The following is a 7500-nucleotide window of genomic DNA, read 5'->3' as shown; positions in this document are numbered from 1 at the left end:
GAAAAGAAAAGGGCGGACACCTCTGTGAAATATGGAGCCCTGGAGTGGCCAAAAAGAGAGAGAAGAAAATAAAAAGGTGGCCACAACCGAGCGCACAAAATGCTATCGCAGTAAATCACAGCCTCGTTTTAACAATTCATTCCTTTGATTCGCTTAATTCGACCCCTCGAAATGTCGGTTAACTCATCCCCCCCCCCCAAAAAAAGACTCACTTTTTTTTGTTACTTTGAAGCAACATATTTTAGCAGTGTGTGTAAGAAAGGCCACACTCATTGAATCCAGCCTGCCAGAGACACTTATCTCTTTGTTTGGTGGTAGACATGGAAGGAGACTCTAATTAAGCTTGTATGTAGTCTGGGGGATGAGTTATGAACACCACACTTGTTTTGCAAGGCATTATTGTTAGGGAAAAGGCAATTGACTCGGAAAGGCTACGATTTACTACGTCGAGCGCACGCAATAGCGTTTTGTCTGCTCGAGGTCGTAAATCGTGTTTCTTTTTTTCCTTCGGAGGTCATTTTGGGGCTCCGGAGTGTAATGTCCCAAATCCATCTCTCTCTCTCTCTCTCTCTCTCTCTCTCTCTCTCTCTCTCTCTCTCTCTCTCTCTCTCTCTCTCTCTCACCCTTCCACTTGCCCCCCCTCTTCCTCTCACTTGCCCCCACCCCCTCTCTCTCAAACTCCCTCTCCCTCTCATTATCTCTCTCTCTCCCTCTCTCTCTCTCTCTCTCTCTCTCTCTCTCTCTCTCACCCTTCCACTTGCCCCCCCTCTTCCTCTCACTTGCCCCCACCCCCTCTCTCTCAAACTCCCTCTCCCTCTCATTATCTCTCTCTCTCTCCCTCTCTCTCTCTCTCTCTCTCTCTCCTCTCTCTCTCTCTCTCTCTCTCTCTCTCTCTCTCTCTCTCTCTCTGCTGTCGGGGAACACTACTACTGTGTGGTGTGTACGGCCCAGGCGGCTCTGAAGATGAGGTGGCAGTAATAATAATAATAATAATAATAATAATTAATTGTATTTATATAGCGCTTTTCTGAGGCTCAAAGACACTGACAATATGGGAAAAACAGAAAACACAGTAACAACAAGCAACAGATAACATGAGCACATAGAACACAGAGTTAACGAACGGGGAACACAGTAACGCAGCAATGTCCAGGGGGGGTGGCAGGGTTAGGGGTAGGGGAGGTTGTATGCATGGGAGAACAGTCAGGTAGGATTTGAGGTGGGATTTAAAAGTGGAGAGTAGTGAGGGTGAGTCTCTGAGTGGTTGAGGGAGAGAGTTCCAGAGGCGGGGTGCAGCTTGTGAAAAGGCACGGCCGGGGGCCTGGGTTTGGTGTGGGGGTGGTGTGTCTGGCCTGCCTGCCTGGCCTGGGCGCTGACCCAGGAGAAAGACAATGACACAGTGAGAGAGATCGCCTGTTACATCTACAGGCAAAAACAGCGCTCATTAAATTTGACATGACATCAAATGAATGAACGGTAAGTCAGTTTGACCCTGCAGGCCTCCCACTCCTGCCCGATCTAAAAGCTTTATCATCAGTATGTGTTCTGCGTTTCTGCGTCAGCCACTCAGGCCCCCAATAGTCTTGTGTTAAAGGGTATTACTCAAGGCTGCCACTTATGTGTCCCCTAGTCTTCTCTTAAAGGGTATTACTAAATGCAACAGGAAATCCCATTCCCTTTTCTAAAGGGCTGCAGGAAACCCAAATCCCTCTCTCTCTTTTCTCTCACAAGATTTGTGGGAGATTATTACTTCCTGAGTAGTCCAACCAATAAAAACCAGACATCCAACAGAGGCATATCATGAAGGAGATTGACTGATTGGATTACATAGCTGTATAACGATCATAAGAGGATTTACTCTCTTTTGTACCTATCACATCTGGGGGGGGCTTCTTTTCTATGGGGTTTAGCGTCATTGTCTCCGCTTGCGGACAAATGCAGGTATTGTGTAATTCCTCCGTTTGAACTGAAGAGGGCAGCAGAGTCATGTAACTGAACGGCAGATGGGGGACACAGTGAGGACCTGACGATACATAATGCACTTTCAAGATTTTTCCTTAAGAGAACATGACATAACCTTCCATCATAATATGAATGAATGAACACACTAATGAGAGGGGGGAGAGATGGAGAGGAAGAGGAAAAGAAGAGGAGTGGAGGACAGATGGGAGAGAGACTGGTAATTGCGCGGGAGGATGTATATTATATATGTTACGGTACATGTGGGAAAACGGTACATGTGGGAAAACTAGGGTTAGGGTTAGGTGCTAGGGTTAAGGTTAGGGTTAGGGTTAGGTGCTAGGGTTAAGGTTAGGGTTAGGGTTAAGATTAGGGTTAGGGTTAGACATGCCAGCACGTACCAAGTCGACGTAGCACCTAACCCTAACCCTAGTTTTCCCACATGTACCGTATTCCCACATGTACCGTAATACAGTCATGTGAAAAAGAGTTAGGACATCCCCACATGTATTACTACTTAAAATGCCTACAATTAGAATCAAGTGCCCCAGGTGCAAATGATTAGAGCATTGTTCGATTTTGGCCTGTCTTATTTAAACCTCAGACATTCAGTTTGGTTCACTCTTGATTGTTGAAGTGAGTGGTATCCCCATGGTGAGAACAAAAGAGTTCTCTGAGGCCTTCAGAAGGAAGGTTGTAGATGCGAGTCTGGGAAAAGATCTCCAAACAATTAGAAATCAGCCATTCCACTGTCCAGAAAATAATTTGTGTGGAGAACATTGAAAACAACTGGCAACATGGCCAGGTCAGGCCGTCCTAGCAAGTTCAGCCCAAGAGCAGACTCGCAAGCTGCTTAAAGACGTCTCCAACAATCCTAAAATGTCATCACAGGACCTTCAGGTAGCTCTGGCCACAGTTGATGTAAAAAGATCAACCATCGACCAATCAGATTAAAAACTGCACAAGTTTGATTTCCATGGGAGTTTGCCAGAGAACACCTAGAGTCTAAAAATAAAAAGTAAAAATACTAATGTTTTCTGACTGAAAAAACTAGAAAAGGTGAATGCACTTATTACACACATGTGGACCATACAATTATAAGCTTTTGATATGTGAATGGAGGTGATGTGATACATTGATATATGGATACAGAATATACTGCTGCTACTATAGTGAGCTTACACATTGACATTTGAAACAGAGCATGCTAGTGAAGAATTTCAGAGTGTTTTGATACGTTATGTGAATGAATGTAAGTAATAAGATATGAGTAGCTCTCGGCCACTTACATTTTTTCAAAGTAGCTCTCGGATGAAAAAAGGTTGGAGACCCCTGACCTAGACAAACACCATGACTTCTGGAAGAATGTGCTTTCGACAGATGAATCCAAAGTTTAATTATTTGGGCACGGTAACAGAAGACATGTTTAGCACAAACCAAAGACAGCATCTGAGCACAAGAACCTCATACCAACTGTGAAGCATGGCGGTGGAAATGTTATGGTTTGGGGCTGTTTTACTCACCATCATAGAATCCACTATGAATTCTTTATTGTATCTGAGGGGTGCTTGAGGAAAATGTGAGACATCAGTCCAAAAATGTAAGTGGATGTGGACCATGCAACATGACAATGACCCAAAACATTCCAGTAAATCCACCGAAGAATGTCTCAAAAGAAATGGACAGTTCTGGAATGGCTGAGTCAAAGCCTGGATCGTAATCCTCAATCCTATCCTATTGAGATGCTGTGGGGTGATTTGAAACGGGCTGTGTATGCAAGACACCCCTCAAACATCACACAGCTGAAATAATTCTGCATGGAGGAGTGGGAAAGACTTTCTCCCGGTCGATGTCAGAGAGATAGGAAACCTCTAAGGTTATTTCAGCCAACAGAAGCAATACCAGTTATAGGGCATAGGCCAGGGTGTCCTAACTTTTTCCTCAGTAGGAATTGGCATCTTTGTTCATTTCTTGTTAAATAAAGGATAACAACGTTACATTTTCATTGTTTTTGATTGTGATGACATCACCTTTATCTATATATATATATATATATATATATATATATATATATATATATATATATATATATTGTTTGAAAGAAGATCAAATATATGTCCATATTTTTAAAAAAAGAACAGGATATTTCATGGGGTGTCCTAATTCTTTCATATGTGACTCTCTCTATATATATATATATATATATATATATATATAGAGAGAGAGAGAGAGAGAGAGAGAGAGAGAGAGAGAGAGAGAGAGAGAGAGAGAGAGAGAGAGAGAGAGGGGAGAGAGAGAGACAGAGAGAGAGAGAGAGAGAGAGAGAAAGAGAGAGACAGAGACAGAGACAGAGACAGAGAGAGAGAGAGAGGCAGAGAGACAGACAGAGAGAGAGGCAGACAGACAGAGACAGAGAGGCAGACAGACAGAGAGACAGACAGACATACATCCATCGCTCAGCAGGGAGTAGGAAGAAAGCCGCTAAGGAAGCTGTGCAGCAGAGGAGAAGGAGTCATGTAGAGAATCTTAAGTGTGGTGATTATTCATTGGATCCTCGCCCTTCAGAGGTCAGAGGTCACTGGCACTGAGAACGCTCCGTTCGGGCCAAAACTCCCGAGGGTTGAACCAATGCCGACTGGCAGGGGCTGAGGCAGCTCACCCTGTGAAAGCTCCTCACCAGAGAAAAGACACAGTCTGAAAGGAACCGAGGTCTTGGCTCCGGTGTCTACGCTGACGCTTGGACCAACACAGCGCTGTCCGAGATGGACGACCAACAAAAAACTGGAATGGATATCAACCAACAAAAACATGAATTATGACCCAACTAGCGATACAACTGCCCAACTCTGTAGGCCTGGAGGGAGCACATTCACTTCACAAACAAAAGTCAGTGTCACTGAGTTTTCACTGCGCCTCGCTGCAAGGCTGTCAAGTCCACTCATGGACCCTTTCACGCAAATCTTCACCCCCCTCTGTGATTGGCTGAGACAACACAGGAAGTGTGTTCTAAACTTTGGTCCAGAGCTCACTGGACTGACTAGACAGGCATTGTTGACATTGGATCTGTTGACGCGCAACCGGGAAATAGCCACAGACGTCCAACTATCAGTGTTACCCAATAACATGTTACCAAGGCTGTGGCTGTGGACGGCCATCTTGAAAACTGAACCCAACACTATATCCATATTCATTCCCTTGTTGTTCATTCTATCTTGTCAATGTCTCCTCAGGGCAACGTGTGTCGGATTAGAGGCTAACTGAAGGACTATCTTGATGTACGTCAGGTCCACGTTACAGTCAGAGAACGTCTATTTCAGAAACACACTCTTCATCTGTGTGCTGGCTGAGAGTGATGGCTTGCCTTACAAGGTCGCATTTGTGTTTCCCTCTCTCCTGTCAAAATAAACTCACAAGAAGTCAAATATGTGTCGTGTTCCTGACATAGTTCGTGAGCTTAGAATTATAAGGTTCTATCTCCGTTTAGGGCAGTTCAGAGATATTGAGCGTCAACGTTTTTACATTCCATTATGTTTTGTGAGATGGAACCGTTGTATTTTCTTAATTACTAACTCAAAAATGTCAACATTTTAAAAATAACACCACACAGGCATTAATAAACACCTAATGGATAAGATTATGTAAATGTTTACCAAAATGGAGATAGAACCTTATAATTCTAACGTCAAGAGTTGTCAAACCATGGGCAACCAGGATAAAAAAGTATGAAATAAAAGAAGAAAGAAATGTGGCTTTTTTATTTTTATTTTAACCGTGTTTTCAAGGTTTGTATGAAAGGAAAATGGGGACATATAAAACAAGTGAAATGTGAGAGATTGTCTTTATTGTCCTTTGACCACACAAACCTGAACTGGAGCAACAAGGACGTAAACAGCTCAGAAACAGATTGGATGAGAAGAAAGGTGGAAGATCGTGAGCTTAGAATGATAAGGTTCTATCTCCGTTTAGGGCAGTTCAGAGATATTGAGCGTCAAAGTTTTTACATTCCATTATGTTTTGTGAGATGGAACCTTTGTATTTTATTAATTACTAACTCAAAAATGTCAACAGTTTAAAAATAACACCACACAGGCGTTAAGAAACACCTAATGGATCAGATTATGTAAAAAAACTAAATTTTGACAAAAATGGAGATAGAACCTTATAATTCTAACGTCACGATCTTTGGAAATGTGAGTGTGGTACCAGGTCTCAGGATTAATCACCTCTCTGAGTGAGAGGGCATTAAGGGTTGGCGTCTACTGCTCTGCGCTGGTCAGGGTCCCTCTTCACCACCAGCCCAATAAATCAGCCCTCAGCAGGGTTCAGAGGAATTAAGGGGTCAGTATCGTTAGCGTTTTAAAGGCTCTTTTTAAGAGAAAGCACTCGTGGTATTTAACACAGCATCGCCACTTCTCACATATCACAGTCTCTCATTCAGGAGAGAAGAGAGAGAGAGACACACACAGAGAGAGAGAGAGAGAGAGAGAGAGAGAGAGAGAGAGAGAGAGAGAGAGAGAGAGAGAGAGAGAGAGAGACAGAGACAGAGACAGAGAGAGAGAGCGTTTGAGAAAGAGAGAGAGAAAGAGAAAGCCAGAGTAGAAAGTCGTAGAGAGGAGAAGGAGAAGGAGAAGGAAGACTTTAAATTCTTAGACACTGCAAGAGGAATGCTGGACAACCATAGCATCAACAGAGGTATGCCAATGGGTCTATTGAGAGCAAATTGTCTCGTTCCATTAATGCATTCCTGCAGTTCTAGCAGGGCTTTGGATCCAATAAGTTACACACACACACACACACACACACACACACACACACACACAGGACAGGCACCTTGGGAACAACAACGTGCTCCTCTAGTAGAGCATGACACTTCCAACACTTAGTATGTGAGTTAGATTCCCACTGGGATCAATAGTATCCACTCACTGTACTGCATGTTGCTTTGGGCAAACTGCCTGCTAGATGATATATACAGTATGATATATCATAATATATAACAGTATATACTGTATGAAGGAGGCCACTGACAAACACGGATCAGACAAACACTTTCGGTCCAGAGAAGTTGAACTTAAAGACGACATGATCGTGTGATATAACATAATTTAATATTTACAAAATATAAACAATTTACAAAAATACTACTTTCATTTTACATGTTGTCAAATTGAAACACCTGTAGCTTTTACATGTAAATACATCCAGCCCTGAATTTTGCAAATTGAAGAGAAAAACACATCTTATCTTCTATGAGAAACAACATATCTAAAATGGAAAAAATGTCATTGCATAATATCTGAAGGTCACTAAGAGTTTATTCCAAAAATACATAGCGTCTAAATGATTATCTTATGACTAATTATTTCTTGACAGATGCATTGATGCTGCAAGCGTGCTTTTTTCGAGCCAGAACAAGCTGACTGTAGCCAGTATGACTAAAGCCTTGGGCAGAAGCAACTCTCCTCACGCAATATCCTGTCACGAAGCCAAACGAAATCAAACTGACAAATTCAGTTGGAGAACTTTGAGGGCAACCGCAAT

Source organism: Nansenia antarctica, assembly GCF_963989245.1.
Source record: "Nansenia antarctica genome assembly, chromosome: 8".
NCBI classification, from domain to species: Eukaryota; Metazoa; Chordata; class Actinopteri; order Argentiniformes; family Microstomatidae; genus Nansenia; species Nansenia antarctica.
Note: the sequence above shows the minus strand (reverse complement) of the source record.